Genomic DNA, 25,809 nt, shown 5'->3' with positions numbered 1-25,809 from the left:
GTAGAGATAGCGATCTTCTCAGGATCCTAAGCTGGAATGTGGCTGGTGTAGGAGGCTGGACTGGCTTGTAGTGAGTACCAAGGGGTACTTACACCTTGCACCAGGCCCAGGTATCCCTTATTAGTGTATAGGGGTGTCTAGCAGCTTAGGCTGATAGAAAAGGTAGCTTAGCAGAGCAGCTTAGGCAGAACTAGGAGACGAGTGAAGCTCCTACAGGACCACTAGTGTCATATGCACAATATCATAAGAAAACACAATACACAGATATACTAAAAATAAAGGTACTTTATTTTTATGACAATATGCCAAAAGTATCTCAGTGAGTACCCTCAGTATGAGGATAGCAAATATACACAAGATATATGTACACAATACCAAACATATGCAGTATAGCAATAGAAAACAGTGCAAACAATGTATAGTCACAATAGAATGCAATGGGGGCACATAGGGATAGGGGCAACACAAACCATATACTCTAGAAGTGGAATGCGAACCATGAATGGACCCCAAACCTATGTGACCTTGTAGAGGGTCGCTGGGACTGTAAGAAAACAGTGAGGGTTAGAAAAATAGCCCACCCCAAGACCCTGAAAAGTGAATGCAAAGTGCACTGAAGTTCCCCAAAGAGCACAGAAGTCGTGATAGGGGAATTCTGCAGGAAAGACCAACACCAGCAATGCAACAACAATGGATTTCCAGACGAGAGTACCTGTGGAACAAGGGGACCAAGTCCAAAAGTCACGATCAAGTCGGGAGTGGGCAGATGCCCAGGAAATGCCAGCTGTGGGTGCAAAGAAGCTGCCACCGGATGGTACAAGCTGAGGATTCTGCAAGAACGACAAGGGCTAGAAACTTCCCCTTTGGAGGATGGATGTCCCACGTCGTGAAGAGTCGTGCAGAAGTGTTTTCCCGCAGAAAGACCGCAAACAAGCCTTGCTAGCTGCAAAGCTTGCGGTTAGGGTTTTTGGATGCTGCTGTGGCCCAGGAGGGACCAGGATGTCACCAATTGCATGAGGGGACAGAGGGGGCGTCCAGCAAGACAAGGAGCCCTCTCAGAAGCAGGCAGCACCCGCAGAAGTGCCGGAACAGGCACTACGAAGTGGAGTGAAACGGTGCTCACCCGAAGTTGCACAAGAGAGTCCCACGCCGCCGGAGGACAACTCAGGAGGTCGTGCAATGCAGGTTAGAGTGCCGTGGACCCAGGCTTGGCTGTGCACAAAGGAAATCCTCGGTGAGTGCACAGGAGCCGGAGTAGCTGCAAAACACGCGGTTCCCAGCAATGCAGTCTAGCGTGGGGAGGCAAGGACTTACCTCCACCAAACTTGGACTGAAGAGTCACTGGACTGTGGGAGTCACTTGGACAGAGTTGCTGAGTTCAAGGGACCTCGCTCGTCTTGCTGAGAGGAGACCCAGAGGACCGGTGATGCAGTTCTTTGGTGCCTGCAGTGGCAGGGGGAAGATTCAGTCGACCCACGGGAGATTTCTTCGGAGCTTCTAGTGCAGAGAGGAGGCAGACTACCCCCACAGCATGCACCACCAGGAAAACAGTTGAGAAGGCGGCAGGATCAGCGTTACAATGTCGCAGTAGTTGTCTTTGCTACTTTGTTGCAGTTTTGCAGGCTTCCAGCGTGGTCAGCAGTCGATTCCTTGGCAGAAGGTGAAGAGAGAGATGCAGAGGAACTCTGATGAGCTCTTGCATTCGTTATCTAAGGAATTCCCCAAAGCAGAGACCCTAAATAGCCAGAAAAGAGGGTTTGGCTACTTAGGAGAGAGGATAGGCTAGCAACACCTGAAGGAGCCTATCAGAAGGAGTCTCTGACGTCACCTGCTGGCCCTGGCCACTCAGAGCAGTTCAGTGTGCCAGCAGCACCTCTGTTTCCAAGATGGCAGAGGTCTGGAGCACACTGGAGGAGCTCTGGGCACCTCCCAGGGGAGGTGCAGGTCAGGGGAGGGGTCACTCCCCTTTCCTTTGTCCAGTTTCGCGCCAGAGCAGGGCTGAGGGGTCCCTGAACCGGTGTAGACTGGCTTATGCAGAAATGGGCACCATCTGTGCCCATGAAAGCATTTCCAGAGGCTGGGGGAGGCTACTCCTCCCCTGCCTTAACACCTTTTTCCAAAGGGAGAGGGTGTAACACCCTCTCTCTGAGGAAGTCCTTTGTTCTGCCTTCCTGGGCCAAGCCTGGCTGAACCCCAGGAGGGCAGAAACCTGTCTGAGGGGTTGGCAGCAGCAGCAGATGCAGTGAAACCCCTGAAAAGGCAGTTTGGCAGTACCCGGGTCTGTGCTAGACACCCGGGGAATCATGGGATTGTCTCCCCAATACCAGGATGGCATTGGTGGGGCAATTCCATGATCTTAGACATGTTACATGGCCATATTCGGAGTTACCATTGTGAAGCTACACATAGGTAGTGACCTATGTGTAGTGCACGCGTGTAATGGTGTCCCCGCACTCACAAAGTCCGGGGAATTGGCCCTGAACAATGTGGGGGCACCTTGGCTAGTGCCAGGGTGCCAACACACTAAGTAACTTAGGGCCAGATGTAGGAAACAAAAATGTTGCGACTCGCAATTTGCAAGTAGGTGCAACTCGCAAATTGCGAGTCGCAAATTGAAATGCAGGTACAATGTCAGTGTTGAAATAGCGACTCGCACCCGGAGTCGCAACGCAGAGAGCGAGTCCGCTGATTGCGAGGTCGCTTTTTGTGACCGTGCAAAAAACGAACTCGCAATTTGCGAGTGGGTGTCGCAAATTGCGCGGCCCATGTAAATTGCTTACAGGTGCTGCAGAACACTCCAGAAACCACTCCATAACACTCTGGAAACACTTCCTGGCACATGATGATGACATCACAGCCAGGAAGTTTACAAATACACCTGGGAGGAGGGAGGACCACACCCTTTTTAACTGCTGAACTGCACACAGGAGAAACAGCAGCTGCAATGGAAGGAACTCCTAGGAAGAGAAAACTTAAATTCTCAAAGAAGGAGCTGGAGGTGCTGACAGATGAATGCTGTCAGCACTATGACGAATTATTTGGGAAGACAGCCCTCAATGTGCCAGAAGCCACCAAAAGACAACTGTGGCAGGAGATCCAGGAAAAAATCAACTACCTGGGGGTGAGCCACAGGAGTGTTGAAGAAATAAAAGAACGGTGGTATGACCTCTGCTCCCGGACCAAGGAGAGGGTGGCTGAAAGGCTCCGGGAGATGAGAGGTACAGGAGGGGGACCATCTTTACTACCACCACCCACAACCCTGGAAGAAAGGGTGGAGGAGACCCTGGAGCAGGAGGCAGTGTCAGGATTTGGAGACCTGGACACCTCAGAGCCCACCACATCAACCGGTGAGTACCATGTGACATGCCTGTACCCCTATCAATGCCATACCCCCACCCACCATGTAGACAGGGGCATGCTCAACCAAGATAGCTCCATTTCAGGGTAGCAAACACCAGAATGATGCATTATGGGAAATGTAGTCAAGTAGGCAGTTCATAGGCAAATGTTTATTAGGAAGTGTGCAACAGATAGTAGACACTGACAGTCTGTTCCCCATGTCCTACAGGTCTCCCACAAGACACCACCACAACCCACAGCAGCCAGCAACATGAGGACAGCTCAGAAGCCGCCAGCACTCCCACCTGCACGGCCAACATCATCCCTGAAATGTCCACACCTGCTGCAACTGTGTTCCAGGAGGCTGCGCCAGCAACAGGCAGGAGTGATACAGTTGAACACACAGGGCAGCCACCGCTGCGCAGGCGACGCAGGTACAGGAGATCAGGGCTGCAGGCTGCGTCTGGCCGTCAACCTCCCAGCAACAGTGATGCACAGCTGCTGCGTGGTCAGCGCCTGCAAAATAACATATTAGGGAGGATTAGTGGTGTGCTGCACCGCTTTGTACGAAATAACGAGGCCAGCATGCAGCATCTGAACTCCAGAATTGACATTATTGCCACAAACACTGGGGACCTAGCCCTGTCCATAGGGATCTGGCGGCAGGACTACTGGCCCAGGCCGAGGGTGGGCGGCGCAGGGACCGTCAGCTCCTACAAAGACTAGATAGGATGGCCACATCCATCGGCAGACTGGCTGTGAACACCACTGGCCTGTCGAGGAGGACAGTTGGCCTCCAGGTCGAAATGGGCCATTTTGCTGGAGATGTGGCTAGGGGCCTGGGACGTATCACACACGTGATAGACTTAATGGAGGCACGGCATCTGTCCAGGGGCACAGGGGAAACACCCCAGGACAGCGAGGAGGGCTCTACAGTGAGCAGTGTCTCTGCCACTGACACTAGGGTGCTCCGGAGTACCAGTACCAGGCAGAGCACAGCAGAAGCACCAGGGACCAGCCAGGCTGGCAGGGGCCGCCGAAGGACATAGACATTACCCTGGCCCTGTTGATGTGGCACATGACATCAATGTGCCCCATGGTTTGCATTTAGATGACCATGAACAGTTAATATTTGTAAATAGTTCTATTTCTGCACAAATTAAATAGTTTTTTTGTTCCACTTAACAAATGGAGTTTTTGGTCAATAGGTGAGTATGGCTGGAGTTGACACGTACCTTCCAAAGTATTGGCTTGCGATGTGTTCCCGTCTCAGTCTGCCTTGATTAGCTATATTCCGATCCCCATGATGGCGATGTGGTTGCTCTTGCTCTTCATCATCAGGATCTGGGTCTGCAGGGGTGAGAGGTAGCCCACGTCGGGTGGCTATGTTGTGAAGGATGGCGCATGCAACCACAATTTTGAATGCTGTAATGGGGATATACTGGAGGGCACCTCCACTGCGGTGGAGGCATCTGAATCTTGCTTTCAGGAGTCCAAAGGTGCGTTCGATAAGGTTCCTGGTCCTCTTATGTGCATTGTTGTATCGCCTCTCACATTCATTGCTGGGTGTTAAAAACGGAGTCATAATCCATGGCCTTAGAGCATATGCACTGTCACCTGTTGGGCACAAACATCACACTGTTAGAAAGTCCTGGTTGGTGTGCACAGTGACCTGTCTGTATGTCTGCAAGGTGTATGCAGCTCTACCTAGGAGGTATACGTCTCCAAACTCCCCACGTTCCAGGCGTTGGTGTATCCCACTGTGCCTAAAAATGTAGGAGTCATGGGTACTGCCTGGAAACTTAGCTACAATGTAAGTGATGACATAATGGGCGTCACAAACAACCTGAATATTCAGTGACTGGGTACACTTTCTGTTGCGGAAAAGATGTTCCAGGTTTGCAGGGGGGCATATTTGAATATGTGTCCCATCTACACATCCTACGACATGGGGAAAGTTGGCAATGCGGTAAAAGTCCAGCTTGGTGCTGTTTATTTCTGCCTCATTCCTTGGTAGGTATATGAAGTGAGACATGTGTGTGAGTAAGGCATCTAGGAAGGCCCTGAGGAACCTTGACACTGCACTTTGAGATACCCCACCTGCCACAGCAATGACCCCCTGATAGCTCCCTGAGGCCAAGAGGTGCAGTGAGCATAGCACTTGCACATGCATAGGGATGGCGCAGCCGCGCAGTCTGGTGTTCTTGCTGTGGTTTAAGTAAATCAATTAATTCCAGTATGGCTGCGCTGCTAAGGCGGTATTTGTCATAGATCTCTTCCTCAGTTTGCTGAAAAAGAGTCTGCCTTGTTCTATATATCTTCTCCTGTCTGTGGCCCCTCCTCCTCCTCTGCTGAGCTGCGTGGACTCTCCTTCTCACTGCTATCAGGTATATCTCCGCCATCTTGAGTAACCCAGATGCCTTCTGGGTCTCCTTTTATACTTTGGTTATGGTTACCACCTGCTCTGAGTTAGTGGTAAATTGCAAGTGCAAACTGGACTTTTTGCGACTAGTCGCAATTTGCGAGTTGCAATTGCATAAGGTTTGCGACTCGCGACTCACAAAACTTTGCTACATCTGGCCCTTAGCACCCAACCTTTACCAGGTAAAGGTTAGACATATAGGTGACTTATAAGTTACTTAAGTGCAGTGGTAAATGGCTGTGAAATAACGCGGGCGTTATTTCACGCAGGCTGCACTGGCAGGCCAGTGTAAGAATTGTCAGAGCTCCCTATGGGTGGCAAAAGAAATGCTGCAGCCCATAGGGATCTCCTGGAACCCCAATACCCTGGGTACCTCAGTACCATATACTAGGGAATTATAAGGGTGTTCCAGTATGCCAATGTAGATTGGTAAAATTGGTCACTAGCCTGTTAGTGACAATTTGGAAAGAAATGAGAGAGCATAACCACTGAGGTTCTGATTGGCAGAGCCTCAGTGAGACAGTTAGTCATAACACAGGTAACACATACATATAGGTCACAAACTTATGAGCACTGGGGTCCTGGCTAGCAGGGTCCCAGTGACACATAACAAACATACTGAAAACATAGGGTTTTCACTATGAGCACTGGGCCCTGGCTGGCAGGATCCCAGTGAGACAGTGAAAACACCCTGACATACACTCACAAACAGGCCAAAAGTGGGGGTAACAAGGCTAGAAAGCGGCTACTTTCTCACAGCTGGCCTCAGACTAAAGGTTGCCCAGATTGATTAGCTATCTTTTGTGCAGGAGAATGATATTACTCTGCTACAAGAAACCTGGGACATAATGTCCCTAACGGTTGATGGTTTTCATTGCTCTAGTGTGCCTGCAACCCCGTCAAGCAGTGGGTGTACTTTGGGTGGGCTCTCGCTCTGGATCACCACAACTTTAGGGTGTACTGTCTCTGCTGTGGAATGTAATGATACTAGTTTTCAATGCATAGTAATTGAAGCAGCTCTAGCTTTGTATATTGTGATTTTTTACAACTATGATTTTATAGGCATTTCCAAATCCAGATTTCCCCCATTGTTCAAATTTATTACTGACCTGGCTGAAGATGTAGTTTCTTCTCCACGCACGTGTGCCTGCCAACTCGCCTTGAGGAGTACTTGTTGGAATCTCACTCTACTATAGATCCCCGTAGTGCTGAGTTGGTTTTCTTTCTTGATATGATTAATGTAACTGACTTCTCAGGTTTCTACGATAGTACTGCTCCCACCTTTAAGGTGCATGATAGGCAGTCTACTATAGATAACATACTTTTGACTTGTAATATGGAGGAAGTAATTAGGTCAGGGAAGGTTATCCAATCTAGTTACAGTGATCACAATCCAATTGAGATTACACTGTCCATGCGTTTTAAGGGAAAGTACAAGTAGGATGTCGAAGCACACCTTCTGAAACCTAGAGCCAGATGTAGCAAAGGTTTAGCGAGTCGCAAAATCGCCGTTTGCGAGTCGCTAAAGCCACTTTGCTATGTGAAATGCATTTTGCGAGTCGGAACCGACTCGCAAAATGCATTTCCGAGTCGCAAATAGGAAGGGGTGTTCCCTTCCTATTTGCGAGTCGCACTGGTATGCAATTTCATTTGCGACAGCGATTGCGGTCGCAAATGAAAGCGCAGTTACCATCCACTTGAAGTGGATGGTAACCCAGTCGCAAACGGGAAGGGGTCCCAATGGGACCCCTTCCCCTTTGTGTCTGGCATAAATAATAATTTTTCAGAGCAGGCAGTGGTCCAATGGACCACTACCTGCCCTGAAAAATACCGAAACAAAAGGTTTCGGTTTATTTTTCAAAGTGCAGCTCGTTTTCCTTTAAGGAAAACGGGTTGCACTTTGAAAAAAAATAAAAAACTGCTTTATTTAAGGGCAGTCCCGGACATGGAGGTCTGCTGACTACAGCAGGCCTCCATCCCCGTGAGTGCCCTGGATCGCTATGGGGTTGCAAATTGAGACCCACCTCATTAATATTAATGAGGTGGGTCTTTGCGACCCCATAGCGACTCGCAGAAGATGTCAGACACCTTTCTGCATCCCAAATTGCGACTTGCAATTAGCGAGTCGCAGGGACTCGCAAATTGCAAGTCGCAATTTGGGAATTTGCTACATCTGGCCCCTAGTACTAATAATTTAAGATTGGTCTGGAGAATGGCGAGCCCCAAGCTAACTTTGAATGAGGTTATTAAAGGGAACTTAGATCTGTTTAATTTGCGTTTGACGGAAGACCCCTCTGGACAACATTGGTGGAAGCTTTTTCTACCTTGTGCTCTGGGATCAGGAAGGCTTTGTTGAAACCAATTAAGTTCATGGTGGACATTCCTTGATGGTTTAATGCTGACTGCTCGGCGGCAAATCAAGCTTGTCGGTGTGTACTTGGTGCTAACCCAAGGGATCCTGTTCTAGTGGCTTACCAAAGCAAGCAGTACAAAGCAATTATATGCAAGCACTGGTATGAGTTGGTGTCACAAGTAGAAAGTGCTAGCCCAGGCCGGCAAGCAGGGTAATAGTACTCTCTTCTGGGCTGCTGTAGATGAAGTTAAGCATGTCAGTGGCTTGTCTAGTACTACTGCATGCCATATTTTTGCGAGTATTTGTGAAGAACATTTTAGTCTCATTTATGCGGCTCCCTCATCCCCTGCCTCATTTTCTATAGACTGTGATGTGGCAGCCTGTTTTCGGACACCTTTAGAGGAAGTTGATAACGAAATAGATCAAAGTGTGGCTCGAAAGGCCAATGACCCCAAAGGGGTACCTATTAATCCTATTAAATGTGATAATGCTCTTTTGGCTCCTTTACTTACTAATGGTTTCAATAATTTACCCTATCGTCCTCTTCCTGTTAGCTGGGGTACCTCAATAATAGTGCCTATTTTCAAGAAAGGAGACCGCTCATCACTGGCCTGTTATTGGCCAATGGCCAATATCACTAATTGATGTAACAGTTAAGATTTGGGGCCGAATTATTTATAATAGGATTATGGCTTGGGCTATGGAGGAGTCTGTCCTGCATAATTGCCCAATACAGGTTTAGGCGTAAAATTGGAACTAATGAGCAATTTCTCAACCTTAATTTAGTTCTAAGCACGTATACAGTGGAGAAACAGTCCCACTCTATCTGGTGTTTATGGACTTCTGGTCGGGCTTTGACTGTGTGAATTGTGCTAAGTTATGGCACTCACTTGCCACAAGAGGTCTGGATATAACCCTAGTTCATTTTCTTGCATACTTACATTCAGATATGTGGGCTCGGGTTTGCATTAGTAAGCAGGGTGATGTGTCAGGGGACATCAGAATTCACCAAGGAGTGAGACAGGGGTGTGTTTTGACCTCTCTTTTGTTTTTTCTCTATATCAACTATTTGTAGCCACACCAGATACAGGCCACGCCCAATGTTCTGGTTATACAGGGTAAACCACTCCCATAATCATTATACACAAATTACGCAGTGCTCTTGGTGTGTACTCTGAGGACCCTCCGGCAGGTTGTTTGTGCATTTGTTGACTTTATGTCTTCTTTGGATCTCCAAACCAACTGTAGTAAGTCCTATATTATGGCTTGCAGCCCTATGCATTCTTCATTGTCGAATATTCCATTTGGTAAACAACATCTGACTAGCATTAACTATTTTCCTTATTTGGGTATCATTTATTTTGCCCAGAGTTCCTCAAAAACTAATATTGTGCAGCGAACTACCAAATTTTCATCCACTAATGGGTCGCTATGTAGTATTCCTCAGCCCCAGGTAGGGGGTTTTGTGGCTTCTTTGTTAAAAATATATGGTTCACAGTGTGTCCCAAATCCTATGTATGGGGCTGAGGTATGAGGAACTGCTAACAGTATGGCCATACGGTGAGAAGAGATTTTGTACAAGCTTCTATCAGTTCCTATTTCTACGTCTCATTTTATCTGCCACAATGAATTAGGACTCCACTATATTGAAGATGTAATAAGTGTGCGGCCGATTATGTTATGGCTTGCCTTTTGACAAACCCAGAAGCTGTCCTGACCAAAGAGATAATATTGGACTGCATGTCTTCTGACAATGGGTTTAGTTCAGTTCTTGGTCTGCCCTTGTAAAAAGAGAGCTTAACAAAATTGTGAAGCAAAACTTGTTTACTGACCCGTCCTCATGTACCGGAGCTAATAAGTAAGTTGCAGCTAAAACACTTTATGATTATGGGGAATTAGGGCATTTTAGGATTGGGGGGGGGGGGGGGGGGGGGAGGAGCCCAGAGTGGATCATTGTCTTTCTCTCTGTCAAATGAGTTATTTAACGGATGATATTAAGTTTGTCCGCACATGTTGGGAGCGTTCTTTGCTCTTTTGGTTCTTTTTCGTTTGGTTCTTGCTGTGCTTTCCAGTGGGATTTGTACACAATCTTGACTCTACGGACCCAATTAAGAGGCTGGCGGTCTGAAGAGTGCCAGCCTCATAGTGGTGCCGCTGCAACTGTGGCGGTCCAGCCGCCACATTACGAGGTTGGCGGGCAGACACGCCAACCTATCGTCATCACTGCCAGGATTGCTGATCTCAATGGGCTGACGGCGGTTTGGGTTGCGATCAACCAGAGCGGTGCTCAAGTCAGCGCTGCATGGCTGATTACAACCATTTTCTCCGCTAGCCATTTCATGGTGGTTGAACTTCCATGAAAAGGCTGGTGGAGAACAGGTGCAGGAGGCCACACGGGGATGGCATGTCAGAGTAGGGGTCCCCCTGCCCAGCACCCCTGAAATGCACACTGTTGTGCAGACAGTGTGCATTTCAGGGGTGCTGGTGCCCCCTGCGTGTGGCAGCATTTTCGCTGGCTCAATTATGAGCCAGGGACAATGCTGACGTACCTTTCCTACTAGGCTGACCGTCGGAAACCTTGGTTTCCGATGGTCAGCCCAGTGGGAAAGTTGTGATAGGGCAGGTGGCGAGACCACCAGGACTGCAACGGTCTCCTCACTTTGGGTCTAGCGGTCAGGTTTCCCAAACGCCAAACTCGTAATCAGGCACCAACGCCTTGTCCCTGCAATGACAATCTTTGCTCCATTTTATGCTTTTTTTGCAAAATTTATGATAACTGTAGAAAGCGTTTTTTTATTCAACTTTTAAAGAAATATTGTCATGCCATTGGTCAGTGTAGACTTTCTGGCAGGTTTTTATTGTTACTTATTAATAAGGAAGTGTTTTTTATGTGGGGTCTTTCCTAAAGTCTATTGTCAGAGTGTGCAGGTCTATCCCATTTTAATTATGTATTTGTTTTAATGTTTTACCCTTAATCAGTTATTTTTGTACTTTTGCAAATTTTTATGGATGTAAAACCTCTGAATAAAGTTTACTGAATTGAATTCTAATAAAGATGAAAACATTTAAATTATATCTACATAGATGATATAATTATGTGAGAAACTTTTACAAGATGATACTACCACACAACACTATACAATTACTTAAACATTATGTATCAACGAAACCCAAAATATTGCAACCCTTTAGAAATGTTTCTAAAAATGAATACGAAAGAAAGCAACACATCCAGTCACGGCTCGCTCTGAGCAGCAGGGGCGGCACATGCGCGGGGGTGGGGGGATGGGGGTTGGTAATTATCAAATAAAAACAAACACTTACCTCCTCCACCACACGCTGTTCCTCGTTGACTGCAAGCACAGGCTCCCAGCCTGCCCTGTGGCCAATCCAGACCCTTCTTAAAGCTGGGAGCCTGTGCAGGCTCTCTCCAGCCCAGCAACAAAGTTGCTGGGCTGAAGAGAGCCCTGTGCATTTGTGGGTTTGTATGACCCAAGACAGCTGGCCAAACATACATGCGCAGTGAGGGAGAGATCACGTCACCCCGTGGCCCTGCCCCTTTTCCCAAAAAACGATCATAAACACAGTTTATGATCTTATTTTGGGAAAAGTTTTGCAGCTTCCGCGGCTGGCGGGGGGAGGGCGGCGCTCCTCCGCCCTTATAGAGGAGCTGCCCCTGAACACATCAGAACATGGCACAAATGTAAAACATGTTTACTCTTAAAAATTCTAGCTTTCTTTCATTTCAACATAAGCAAACAACCTGTCCACAGACCAAATGGAAGTAAAAGGTTAAGAAGAAGGTCAAATACAAGTTAGATTTCACCACAAAAAAATAATGATACATTAAGTCACCTTTTGCTTCCGAAAAAAAGTTAGTTTCCAACATTATTTTTACCGCAATTCATGGTTAACGATTAAAAAACGTATAAAAACAGGTGTTCATCATTTTGTAGTCAGTGGTACACTGCCTTCCAACATGATCACACACACCAGAGTGAAAAAGAGAGTTCAAGAGAAACAGGGCAAAATACTGTCATCTTCTTCAAGTAAGTATAGCTTACAAGTTTAATATGTGTAAAAATATTTATGTATTTCATATAACAGAAATTGTAAAATCTTTATTCACTTTTTCAGACAACATAAAGCTTGTGAACTCATCTAGATTGGGAAGTTGTCAAAAGTGCACATTAATGCAACTTAAAATACAACCATGTTTTTTTTTTTTTTTAAATAACGACATCATTCCCTTATAAGTTACAATGTTTAAAATTCTATGTAAAGAATAAATGATGACTCTGCCAAGTGCTTACATCAGGGAAGTTGCTGGACGGTTGATTGAACTGAGAGGGAGATTTAATATCCTATCTCCACCAAGTGCTTACCTCGGGGAAGGTGCTAGACAGTGAAAAGGGGGTACACATATAAGGTTTTTTTAATAACACGAAAGCAAACTAAAGAACTTCAAAGAGTAGAAAAGTTTTACAAACCAAAAAAGGTCCTAAACTTTGTTTCTAACCTCAGACACCCAACTAAGCAACAAAGCCCACAACAGACCTGAAAACCTCTATCAACCCAATAATACCATCCAACCAAGAATGACAACAAAAGAACAAGGAAAATATAAATGTACACTAATAACTACATTATTTTTTTGAGTACAGAAAACTGAGAAAGGTTTAGGGCCACATGTGCAAAGCTTTTTTTCTCGTGGCAAATGGTCCGATTCGCAGAATTGAGCCGTTTGCGACGAGAATAAAGCATTTGGCGATGCACAAATCCAATTTTGCGATTCGGTAATCTCTTTACCGAATCGCAAATAGGGTTTGCGAGTTGCAACTAGGAAGGGCTGTTCTCTTCCTAATTGTGAGTCGTATTTCGATGTACGATTGTTTTGTGACCATGAGTGTGGTCACAAAACAATTGCAGCTTCCACCAATTTCAAATTGGTGCTGACCCATTTGCAAACGGGAAGGGGTCCCAATGGAATTCCCCTTTGTGAATGGTAGCCAAAATATTTTTTTTCGGAGCAGGCCTGCTCTGAAAAAATTAAAAGAAAACTTTTCATTTTTGTTTTTGAAATGCATCCCGTTTTCCTTTAAGAAAAACGGGATGCATTTTTTTTTAAAACAGCTTTATTTGAAAACAGTCACAGACGTGGTGGTCTGCTCTCCCCAGCAGGCCACCATCACGATGAGTGCAGCCATTCCAAATGGGGTTGCAAATTGAGACTTACCTCATCAATATTAGTGACGTAGGACATTTGGGACCCCATTGGGAACCGCAAACAGTATGAGATACACTATGGTAAATATGGTTTTGTGACCCGCAAATGAGTTGCAAATTGCAAGTTGCAAAACTTTGGGTCGTACAACTGGCCCTTTTTTTTCAGTTTTAACAATGCAATTTAAAAAAGAAAAATCAACCGACTCCAACAGTTAACCTTATATTTTTCTTTATTTCTAATCAGGACCAATCAAAAAGAAGAAAATAATACTCAACATTATATAAAACTTATATTTTTTATATTTCTTCTGCAGATCATTTAAAAATGGCACACCCAAGACTAGCCAGTTATATTAAATCAAAACATGGCAGCAGACCATTAAAATAAGGTGGTTATATTTATTGTCATACTCAAGTATAACATTTGATACCTGAGTATTAATACAGTTCCCCACCCATTACCCCTTATCCCTTGCAGCCTGCTCACAAAACTTTTTTTCATATTTTAAAATTAATTTACATACATTAATTTAAAAATATTATAAATTAAGATAAAATGGATTACATTTTCAATAATCAGGTTTCATAGTTGATACCTGAGTATTAATTCACTTTCCTGCCCATTACCACTATATCCCTTAAATAACGCTTCTAATACATTATGATATTTTTTAATTAGTTGCACACTTTATTTTAAAAATATACTTAATAGTCAGGTATCACAGTTGATGCCTGATTATAATACACTTCCCCACTCCTCACCCCTATATCTTTCAGGATTCTATGGAGAACTGCCAAGGTCAGCACACAAACTTTAATTGTAGTCTTCTGTAGTAAGAGGTACCAGTCTAAAGGGAAGACGAAAGGCCTGTTGCGAGACCCCATGGTGAGGAGACTGCCACGGACCGGGCGGTCTCCCCACCTGTCCTATTACAAGTTTTCCACTGGGCTGACTGGTGGAATACAAGGTTTCCGCCCGAAAGCCCAGTGGAAAACATGAGCGGCATTGTACTCTGCTCTACATGGAGCCGGGTCCAGTGCCGTCACATAGGGGGCTGACCAGCACTCTCAGAAGACGCACTTTCTGCTGAGCAGACAGTGTGTGGATCCCGAAGGTGCTGGGGACAATTTCTTGTGAAGTGCTGGGGCCCCCGGGGCACCCAGCATATGTTCTCCACCAGCCTTTTTAATGGCGGTTCAACCGCCATGAAAACGCTGGCGGAAAACATGGTTGTAATCAGCAAGGCGGGGCTGACATCAGTGCCAACAGAGCATATTCTCCCCACAGTATCTAAATCCTGAAAGATAGTTTTAAGGTAGAGATGTTGCAGGCTTCAGGTATCATTTAATATTTTGTTATGGGTTTCAATTTCTTTTCGTAGGAAGTGTTCTGAGTGGAGTTTTGAGGCTGGTGGTGTCTCAGCTATTAGTCGGAGCTTTTCCCTTGAAGAGTAGTGTTCATTCTCAGAGGCTCCTCCTAACTGTCCGCTCACGTTCTCAAGCAATAAAGGCACAGGTTGATTTTTTACGACAGTCAGGTAGAGAGATTAGTGTCTCTCAGAGGAAAAGGCATTTCCCTAAGGCAGTCTCTACATAATGTTGCAATCAACTCTTCAGAAATATCTATGTGTAAAACATTCAATATATAACATTCCAGAAAAAGAGAATACTTACCTCAGAGTTCTTCCAAAGACATCCTTTACCTTCCAGAGCTCCTTGAGCCGTTGCATTGACACAAGTACTTTTAGCTAAAAGACAACAGAAACTGTATTTACTGATTCGTAAATGTGAATGAGCAAGTGAGAAGATAAATTCATTATATGTCAGAATCATTTAATGAGATAGAACACTGAGCATCCACAGACAACTCAACATACAGTAATATACAGCAAACAGAAGAGGAACAATAGCCTTAGTTGCTTGGCGTATATAGCTAGAAACACTTGGTTATCATGTATTAAAATTTGGGCAACCATTTTTCTATTTTTACAGATAAATACAGACAGATAAGTACTTACCCTCCTGTCTGTATTTATTTTTAAATACAGAAAAATACTGGATGTTTTTTTCATGAGTGCCAGGTTTGTAGGTGTACAGAGTGAGAGTAGGGGAGATGAAACAAGACCATAGATTTCCTAATTAAGCTTAATTAAGTGCAGATCTACAGTCGTTTAAGCTATTCAACAATGCAAGGGTTTTCAGACAACGCTATTGCACCCTATAGTGTTGAAACCTTCTGGGCATTCAAATGCGAGTATAGATTTATTAGTTAAATAAATGTGGAAAAATACATACTGCAGCTTCATTTATACAGTAAACACAAAATGAAAATGGATAAATACAGAAAAAATGACCAAAAAATAAAAATTGATAAATACAGACGAAAATGTAAATACCATAAAACCCTAACTAAAATATAATGTAGCAGTAACAATAGTCAGAGAGGAGAGTGAGTAATACATTGCCATATTTTGCCTTTTCAGTTTCCTAACTCATAGAATATATATATATATATATATATATATATATATATATATCATTGCAATCCTTACCTCGGACACCTTCGGTAAGGTGCAAAAACTATCTTTACCTGTTACAAGAGTCTTCCTCCCAACGCGTTTCAGCCATAGCCTTGTTCATGGATGGGATGGCCATAAAATGTACATACTAAATACTAAAAAATATAAAAAGAGGACTAACACCCTAGTGCAAGCATAACATATTGAAAAGCGGCCACCATGATAGAATGTCAAACCTACCAAACTCATTATTGCTTTATAATCTATTCTTTAACAATGGGAAGCATATGTGCCGTATAAAATATACTAACAGATCACAATATAAAATAATTCTTAATGTACATAGACACCAATAAGTATGCACAAATATATAAATTACCAAATCAATACAAATGTGAATACAGGTTCATCTCCACTTCATTGCTTCTATAAGATTAGCATGTGTCACACTCAAGATGTCTACATATCTCAATTTTTGGTTATAGAAAAGCATAATTTTCTTCATGATGATTTATTAATTCATGATTTATAGTCAATATATATTTATGCATACTTGGTGGTGTCTATATTATATACCCAGAAAAGCAGAGCACACCAAAATGAGAGAGGTAAACTGAGGACCAGACAAGGCGATCTCTTCTCTTTCTCCCCATCCCCCTTTTAAGGGTTCCAGGACGGGCATTGGGTCAAGTCATAATTCTGCTCCTGTGTAAACTGTAAGTAAGAATTTGCTTAATATATATATACATACATACATATCTGTATATAAAACCTACTGGCGGTCACCAGTAAGTTGCAGTTTGGCAGTCGGACGAGCCAAATGCCAAACTTGTGGGGAGGAGACTGCCATCAACCCAGCAGCCTCACACCCAGTCATATTACGATGTACCCGCTGGGCTGACCTGTGAGAACATCGTATTACAATGATCTCGACGGTCAGCCCGGCTGGAACAGTGCCATCGTATTGCTCTTGGCTCCCATAAGGGAGCCGGAATCAATACCGTAACACAAGCAGACAGTGTGCATTCCGATGGTGTTGGGCAAGTGGACCTCCGCACTTCCTTTCCGCCAGCCTTTTCATGGCAGTTTAACTGCCATGAAAAGACGGGCAGAAAGGGGACTCGTGATCTTCAGCGCCGTTATGGCTGACCATGACTCCAACCACAGAACATATGGAGTGCATCGGTCCAACCGCAACTGCGAGGCTGCCGGTCTCAAGCCCACCAGCCTCATAATGAGGTCCCTAGTTGCCATAGGAAGAGCGTTATTTGTTTTGCCAATAATTTTGGCGCTGCTTGACGAAGCTTCAAATAAATTTCAAATATTAGATTCAGGTCAGTTCAGCTGCTGTCTTGAAAATTTCAGGGTGATTCGTCAAGTGGGGGCTGAAAAAAAGGGGGGTCCCAAAACACCTTTTCCCCATGCATTTTACCAAGCGTGCCCCCACTGCAGCCCCGGAGACCGCCACCTTCTTGCGGCTGAAATTATATAATGAAGGGGGTTCATTGTGGCCTCTACCTCCCTCCCCCCCACCTCCCTGGGGCACTTTAAAAATTGGTGGGGGCCGTGCAGAGCCAATAGTGGTCCTGTTTAACAGCATGTTTAACAGATCCCTGTCAGCAAAAGCAATGCTGGCTCCCGCAGAAAGTGGGGGGCTGTCTGGGACCATGGAGGCCTTCAGGATCCCCCCCCCATCCCATTGCACACTGGGTGCCCGCCCCAGGGGATGCGGTCCACGGGACAAAATTGGGCTGGGGAGAGGAGCCACATGCCAGAGTCTGGATTAATGGATAGTAATGAAAATTACTGTGCGTTAAAAAAACATAAAAATTCAATGAAAAACAGAAGTTACATAGAAATTCACTTAAAAAAACAAAAGTTAAAGGGACATTATAATAAGGTTCTGCATTTACTCGCACAAAACCACAGAAATTCAGCAGTTATAGTTACAGTTATATATATATATATATATATATATATATATATATATATATATATATATATATATTTATAATAATAATACATTAGCTTAAAAAATTCATTAAAAAAAGTATCCATATTTAAATATACTTACAAATATAGCAATGTGCATGGTAAAGGCATGCATGGTAAAGGCGTATGTTGGAAAGGAATTCTTGTTAAAGACATGCGTGGTAAAGGCCTATGCGTGGTAAGTGGACTTCATGGTAAAGATTGCATGGTGAAGGTTTTTCAGTGAAAGAGCCAGGATTTCAGCATCCTATAGAACTCCTGAAGATTAGAGGAGGTTCTGAGGCTTTGGCTGAGAGGCAGGAGAAAGAGCGTCCCCCTGCTTTGCTGTGTTGTATGCAGGAGGTATGGGCTAGGGGGAAGGAGGAAGAGCAGAGGTGTATGGGATTTGTGGACAATCAAGCGGTGGTCTGTAGTCTTTGACCTAGGTGGACCTCTATTCTCAAGTAGAAGGTGTTTCCTTAGTCCAGTCGACTGGTGACGAGGGCTTGGGTGATGGTGCACCTTGCGTTTTGGGAAAGCCACTTGAAAATCTTTTGTAACATGCACAGGGTGATGAAGCTGGAGGATTACACCGCACTGACTTGGGAGCTCATGGCAAGTTTGCTATCCAGGATGATACCAAGATTCCTGGCGTGCTCAACTGGGGCTGGAGTGGACCCCAGTTCCATGGGCCACCAGGAGGCGTCCGAGAGGGAACTGTAACTGTTAAAAAGCAAGACTTCCCTCTTCTCTGTGTTGAATTTGAGGCAGTTATTCATCATCCAATTGGCAACGATGATCATACATTGGTGGAAGTTGGTTCCGGCTGCGGTGGAGTTTTCAGAGAGAGAGAGAATGACTTGTGTGTCGTCAGCATGGGATTTAATGTTGGGTAAGTGGGATATGACTATGTTGCAAAGGGAGGACATGTAGCTGCTGAAGATTTCCGTGTTCTCTGTGTTGAACTCGAGGCAGTTATTCATCATCCAATTGGCAACTCTAGTCATACGTTGGTGGAAGTTGGTTCTGGCTGCTGTGGAGTTTTCAGAGAGTCAGGATGAGTTGTGTGTTGTCAGCATAGGATTTAATGTTGGGTCCGTGGTATATGACTATGTTGGCAAGGGGGGACATGTAGCTGTTGAAGACTGGTGGGGCTGAGTGATGAGCCTTGAGGTAGATGGCTGGTTTGGGTTCGGAGGTATACGTTGGAGGGTGGACTTGTGTTTTGTCAATGAGGAAGGAGGCGATCCATCTGAGTGCAGCTCCTTGGATGTCTATGTTGCAAAGTCTGGCGATGAGCATGTGGTGGGTGACGTGCCGAAGGACCCTGAGAAATCGAGAAGGATAAGGGCAAGTGTCTTTCCTTTGTTTAGGAGGGCCGGGATGTTGCTTGTGGCCATGATCAGGACTGTCTGGGTGCTGTGAAATACAGATTGGGAGTTGTCCAGGAGGTGATTGTGTTCCAGCTAGATGGTGAGTTGTTGGTTGATGGCTGCTTTGATGACTTTGGCTGGGAAAGGGAGCAGTGAAATGGGCCTGTGGTTATTAAGTTTGTTGGGCAGTGATTTGATTTCTGCATGCTGTCAGTCCAGTTAGAGTTAAGGTGCAGGGTCCGGTGAGGTGTTGAGTAGGGTGGAAAGTTTGAGGCCGATCCCGAATGTTCTTACGTTGAAGATGTAGTGGGGGCATAGATTGAATGGGGCCCTTGAATGGATGGATTTCACGACGGTGATGGTGTTCTGAGTGGGGAGATGGTTCCCGGTGGTTAGCCTTGGGATGGTCGTGTGTGGAGGTATGGCCATTGAAAAAGTCACAAGTTGAGGGTTGAAGTTTCTGTAGATCACCCATAGATGTCACCCATAGTTACTATGTTGTCCAATTCTATCCCAACAGCCCGTGAAATCTTTACAGGGTCTCCAATACTAGTGTCTCTATAATTTATATATGAAAGAACAAACATGATGGATAAAGCATATCATCTGATTTATCATATGTACTGAACCAAAAGCATATTTCTTTTAAGCCCTAGCCAAACCGAAAAACAGCCTTTCCCATCTGCCACAGGAAGTCAATCAACCTTTCAAGACTTAATGCAGTCATTTTTCTAGCTTACTAGCAGCGTGAAACCAAAATCAACGAGGGACTAGCAATCTGCACACTGATGGTCATTCCACACCACCAAAAATACCAAGAGTGGTACACAGCATAGGCCACAAAAAGCTTCACTCAAATAGGTTGGACAGACATTTCTGACTAAATAATTCATGTTTGTAGGAAGGTTCATCCAGTGAGCAAAACTCAAAAAAAAGATTATTGAGTCGCACAAGTTGCTGTCCTGCTAAACTCTGCGATGACTACATGCCTCTGGTCACGACTCCATCAACTCACCCGGAGGCGCTTACGAAAGCCAGATTTGTCTTCCGCAGTGCAGAATGTTCCCAGGCAAAAACTGGGCCAAGAGTAGGCCCTTCTGCACCTCGTCGAGGCTATGCCCTCAGTCTAAGCACTTATTCCGGATGCAGACAGTCTTGTTTTGGAAGACTATAGTGCTAATAGTAGTCTGCAAGCTGACCCCACCTCCCTTAAGCCGGTACCTGCTTTTGTTGTGCTGCTCTGTACCTGTGTCTGAGCCCGACCCCCAATCCCCACCTCGTAAAGGCAATGGGGAAAAGAAAAACTCCTGGTTGCCCATCCAGAGTGCAGTTTCCGCCTAAATCTACCAGCATTGACAAAATGCTCCAGAGGGCTATGGGAATCATCTTGTCAGAAATCGAGCTAACAGAAAGTCATCTGTTGCTGGGGGATCCTAATGACCCCTCTTTGGATGGGAGTGTATTGGGTGGTTCGCCCTGTTCCCCCGTATCCCTACTGAAATTGTGCCCCATGGTCTGCAGCTGGATAGGGAGGATGACTGTAGGACTGTCCCTACCCCTGCTGGGGCTCGCCCTAAAGCTTATCCCAGGACATTGCCAGCTTCAAAGAGGGCCAGACTGCAACCAGTGGAAGGAAGAGCGGAAGCAAGATCCAGCATGAATGTGGGCTATATGGCTAGTGACAAGTTCGACCAGGGGGAGCATGGCTACCTTCCATATTGGGCGGAGACTTTGATGGAATCATTACTTGGAAAAGTTCAGGACATTGTTCCTAAGGAGCTTGCATCTATACTTGATGGGCTAGGAGCTATTGAAAAGAGTATAGCCTAGGTTGTTCCACAGGATAGCTCCCTAGTCTCAAGAGCTACATCTGAACCCAAGGTGGCTGCCCATGATTTTATTCCAACCCCTAGTTCTTAGGTGGCCACTGGCTTTGGCCCTTTGTGAAGCATACATTTGGCTGGTGTGGCCTTTACCACCATGCTAAGTTCCTCCGTGCAAGGAATGGATATACTTGCCTCTGCTAGGTCCAAGAAGGTCTCAGTGGCTCAGCCTGGAGATCGTGTGGGGGATTTTGCTCAAGAACCTAAAGCCTAGAGTTTGGCCCAGGGTCAGCCAGTGATTGACCTCCGGCTGGCCTCTTCCCCCTATGTGGCTATCTTGAATGGAGTACCAGAGCTACAAGTGGGTCAGAAGGGGGGCCAAAGAGACCTAACTAATAAATGTATCAACTGGTTGGTTCACCATAGGAACTTCTCCTTCTCTATGGTGGATGAAATTCTTATTACATACCGTGTGGGTTGGTTGGGCTGCGGTCCAAAGGCTCTAGAGGGTCACTGCATTATCATACATTTTAAGTCCCCGCACGTTGTGCAAAGGTTGCTTTTCACACCCCATGTAATAGAAAGGAGGAAATCGAATTTGCTACTACTCCCCCTTGGCTATTACTCATAAACTGTGTTTTTCAAGGAGGGGTGGGTTTTCAATTTCAGAGAATTGTAGCCATGACATGATAACACTCAGTTGTATGAGTCAATGTGAATCAGATACCTAGGGATGATGATTTTGTTTTTCCTACTGCAAATCGCTTTTATGGTCTTGAGGGACTGGATGAGGTGGACTGACTTGCCTGTGGTATGGTGCCCCCCTTCTCAATGGGGAATCCTAATGGACATGATGAGGGTTAAAGTGTGGGGGGAGGGTAGAAGCGAGAGGGGAGGGAGGGGGGAGTAATCTTGTGGAAGGTGACCCAAATGATATGGACGGGATCCCAGTAAGGTTAACTTCTGTAGAGGACTTTAGAGCTAACGAGCCAATGGCAAAAGGCCCCAGGTCCCTGGTGGGGTATGAGCATTCTCCTCGATAATACTCACTATTACAATGGTGAACACTGGCCCACTAAAGGTAGTGTCCTTTAGCAACCAGCTTTTCCCTAGTTGTCCCTGTCCCCCTGCAAGTGTAACAAATGACACACAGGTTTTAATCAGTGGCCTCTCGCCTGAAGTAACAGTGATGCTACTGAGGGTACAATAAAAAATGAGCAGTTCCATCCTAAGTCCCCTTTTCCTGATTTTAAAGTATTGCCCTGGATTGTTGCGGGGTTTGGCTCTAAACTTGATATCCCCGAGTGGGCTTTATTTATTGATCTACATACTATATGCCTCTTACAAGAAACCTGGTATGTTTGTCCACTTTATTGACCTGACTTTGCAAATTTTTATAAGGAGGTCATTTTTAGTGGAAGGGGTCATCCTTCTGGGGGCTTAACAACTTGGGTACATACTACGTTATCTTGCCAAGTAAAAAACTTTGTGGTGCCCTGCTCGGATATCCTATGTGTTGCCCTAAGCTCACCCTCCCAAAATCTTTATATCTATAATGTGTGCCACAGGCCAGGTGGAGCTAATAATGAGTCTCCCATAATTTAGATATTGAACTCGCATATGTCAGGAGGCCCAGCAGGCATTCTTAAGATTGTGAGGGGAGTGTTTCATTGTCATTTTGAACCCCTAGATAATAGTGGTCCCGACATTACTAAAGAAGATGATGATGTCTGGGGAGTTCCCAAGCTAGATATGATGACTATTAAGAGATGGCATGCTCTGGCCATGCAAATTAATACCTTTACTCATAATCAGGGCCTTCGAAAAGGGAATGAGAAAACAAGGTCAGATAAAGAGGGGAGCCATACTTTCAACCGAGCTTCTGGAACTAGTTTTATTGACTACATTTTTGTGGACGTTAGGTTGTGGATGTCAATCAATATGTCTATTATCCCCTGCCAAGATAGTGACCATAATGCATTGGTCCTATCAGTTGCACTTTCATTTGTGGGTAGGGCCCCTAATGTAGAAGAGCCTTCCAATTGTGCTCTACGACTAGCACGTAACATGCACCAAGTGAAATGAGCTAATCTGGTCAACGTGGGGTGTGGCCAAGCCGTCGAACATGGCGGACGCGAGCTGATAGATCTCTGCGTCGCGCCCGGCTTATCCGTCACCACTTGGGGGGACAGAGGAGCTGCGTTGGCCCGCGAGCAGTCTGACCGGGGCCCATGCAGCCTTGAGCCCATCGGGCTGGGAGCCGGCTTTCTGCGCTGGCCCGCGGCGGAGCTGGGCTGCGACCGTGTGGGCCGGGCCTGCTGGTTTGGGCCGAGGGGTGGCACAGCTGTGCGGAGTGGTGCACGGCAGAGGCCGAGCCCCCGAGCCGGGGCACCCTTGCGGCGCAGTCTTCCTGCGACCGCTGCTCCCCGGGGAGGTGAGAAGGAGCCCCGAGGGAGCGGAGGAGTGCAGGGCAAGTGAGCGGCCTGTGCGGGCCCTCTGGGGGCCAGTGGTGGACCCAGGCTCGACCTGCAGGGCCCTCCTGAGACCTAGTGGGGCCCCGGCAGCATCTGGACAGAGCCTGTTTATGGTGACGGGGGGAGGAAAGCGCCCACGTGAGGATTGGAGCCCCGTTTTAGGGCACATCGAGAATGTTGCTGATGAGAGGTGATCGGGCCGTGTCGGGCCCGGGGGGAGCTGCCGACTTGCATCTGTGCCCGCTCCAGGCTTGGCTGGCCTGCTGGGACCTCATGAACTGACGGTGAGACCTGTGGGGCTGGAAGGAGTGGTGAGAGCCTAGAGGTGAGGGGACCTTGGGCCGGGCTGCTTGTGCTGCAGTGTGGTGGCGAACTGGTGGCCACGGCAAGTGGGCCCGGCCTGTCCCATTATCCTGGGCGACTGCGAGAGAAGAAGGTCTGAGGGGACCTTCGTCGCCAGCTGTTTGCCAACAACGAGGAAGACGCCACGTGGGGGACCACATGCGATGCCAATCCCTGCAGAGCCAGTTGCTGCTGGGGGTTAGTGGTGCGGAGTCGGGAGTAGTCGCTGGTTATCCTGATGGGCGTCAGGTTGTGATACCTTTGGTGGCAGGTTACTCGCTTGGTCCTATTGCCCCAACTGAGGCCGATTAAAGATACGGAGCGGATGCAGCAGGCGATGAGGCGGTGAGTGGCAGCTTGGGAACAGGTGGAAACTTCTTGAGTCCTGGAGCATGGCGGGGACGGGGCGTTTGCGCTCTGGTGCCGGAGCTGGGAGGTCGCAGGACTCGGTGGTACAGGATAGCCAGAAACTAGATGCAGTTCTTGCTGCGGTGGAGCGCACTGGAGATTCGCTGGAGCGCGCCTGCACATCGCTGGAAGCCAAAATAGACAAGGTAGCTAGCGACCTTGTCCTGCTGCATGATGACCATCGCAAGTTGGTGGACAAAACTGGCGAGATCGAGGCGAAGGTGGATAAACTGACACAGACAACTTCCCGTCTGAAGTCGGAGATGGAGGGTGTGCAGGCCCGTGTAGCGGAGTTGGAGCATCGGGTGGAGGATGCGGAGGGACGCTCCAGGAGGAACAATATTAGAGTGGTGGGCCTACCAGAGGGCACCGAGGGCCAGGATCCGGTGGCCTACTCGGAGAGTTGGCTGCGGGGCGGGTTCCGGTGGGTGGACTTACCCCTTTCTTCTCTGTAGAGCGCGCACATCTGATTCCCACTTGGCCGAGACCGCCGGGGAGTGCTCCTCGTCCATTCATCATCCGCCTCCTCCACTACGCAGAGACGTTATGTTGCGAACTGTGAGGGCCACTTCACCTCCTCGGGTGGACAGTGCGCAGATCTTACTGTTCCCGGACTATACCCTAGCGGTGCAGAGGGACAGGGCCTCCTGATTGCCTTTGAAACGTAAGCTCAGATCTCTCGGCTTAAATTACTCTTTGCTATTCCCCGCCAAGCTGCACGTCGTGGCGAAGAACAAGTCGCATTTCTTTGCCACACCTAAGGTGGCGTGGGAGTGGCTCGAGTCATCGGGCCTGGCCTCGGGTGGTACTACAGAGCGGACTGTGCCGGTGCCTCGAGGCAAGCGTAGCCGGGCCAGACGAGTCCGGAGGAGAGGTGAAATCCGTGCTGGTCCGGTGGCGTGCGCACAAGACTTGGAGCAACTAATGCAAGAGAGGAGGGAAGCGATTCACTCTGCTGCGGCTATCAGCGCGTCCCCGCTGGCGTCAGAGTCGGACACTGAACTTTCGCAGCCGCCCAGCGACCGACCTGTTACACCGGACTGCCTCTCGGAGTTGGGCCTTGTCAGGGGCCCGCCTGTGACGCCGGCCACTGCAGACAAACTCTTTTAAGGGATGCCTGTGTTGGGTTGGAAAATTGTGCATCGCTGGAACTGTCCATCTGGCCTGTAGAGTTTGCTGGACTTTCATTAGTATGATTCAGGAAGTGAGCTGATGGCAGATCTGGTTGTTGAATGTGGGCACTCAACCCTGGGTGGCTGCGCGTGTGGCCGCTGGCGCTGTGTCTGCCCTTGCGTGCTGCGTGCCCTTGCAGTTGACAGGTGTGATCTTCCTCTTATGTCCCCCCCCCCTTTTTTCTGTTATCTGCTGTAGCCGGACAGTAAGGCTTGCGATTGGGTTGCTTTTCTGTGGGATTGGCCAACCCCATACTCCTACAAGTGGAGACACATAATGTGTGGTTGTGTGGTTGCACGCTACTGTTTTCGTTGCTGGGTGTGGGCGGTGACCTGTTGTCTATCTGCTCTGATGGTATTAGGTATGTTTTGGTTCTGCTGGAGGGC

Source organism: Pleurodeles waltl, chromosome 12, assembly GCF_031143425.1.
Source record: "Pleurodeles waltl isolate 20211129_DDA chromosome 12, aPleWal1.hap1.20221129, whole genome shotgun sequence".
NCBI lineage: Eukaryota > Metazoa > Chordata > Amphibia > Caudata > Salamandridae > Pleurodeles > Pleurodeles waltl.
Note: the sequence above shows the minus strand (reverse complement) of the source record.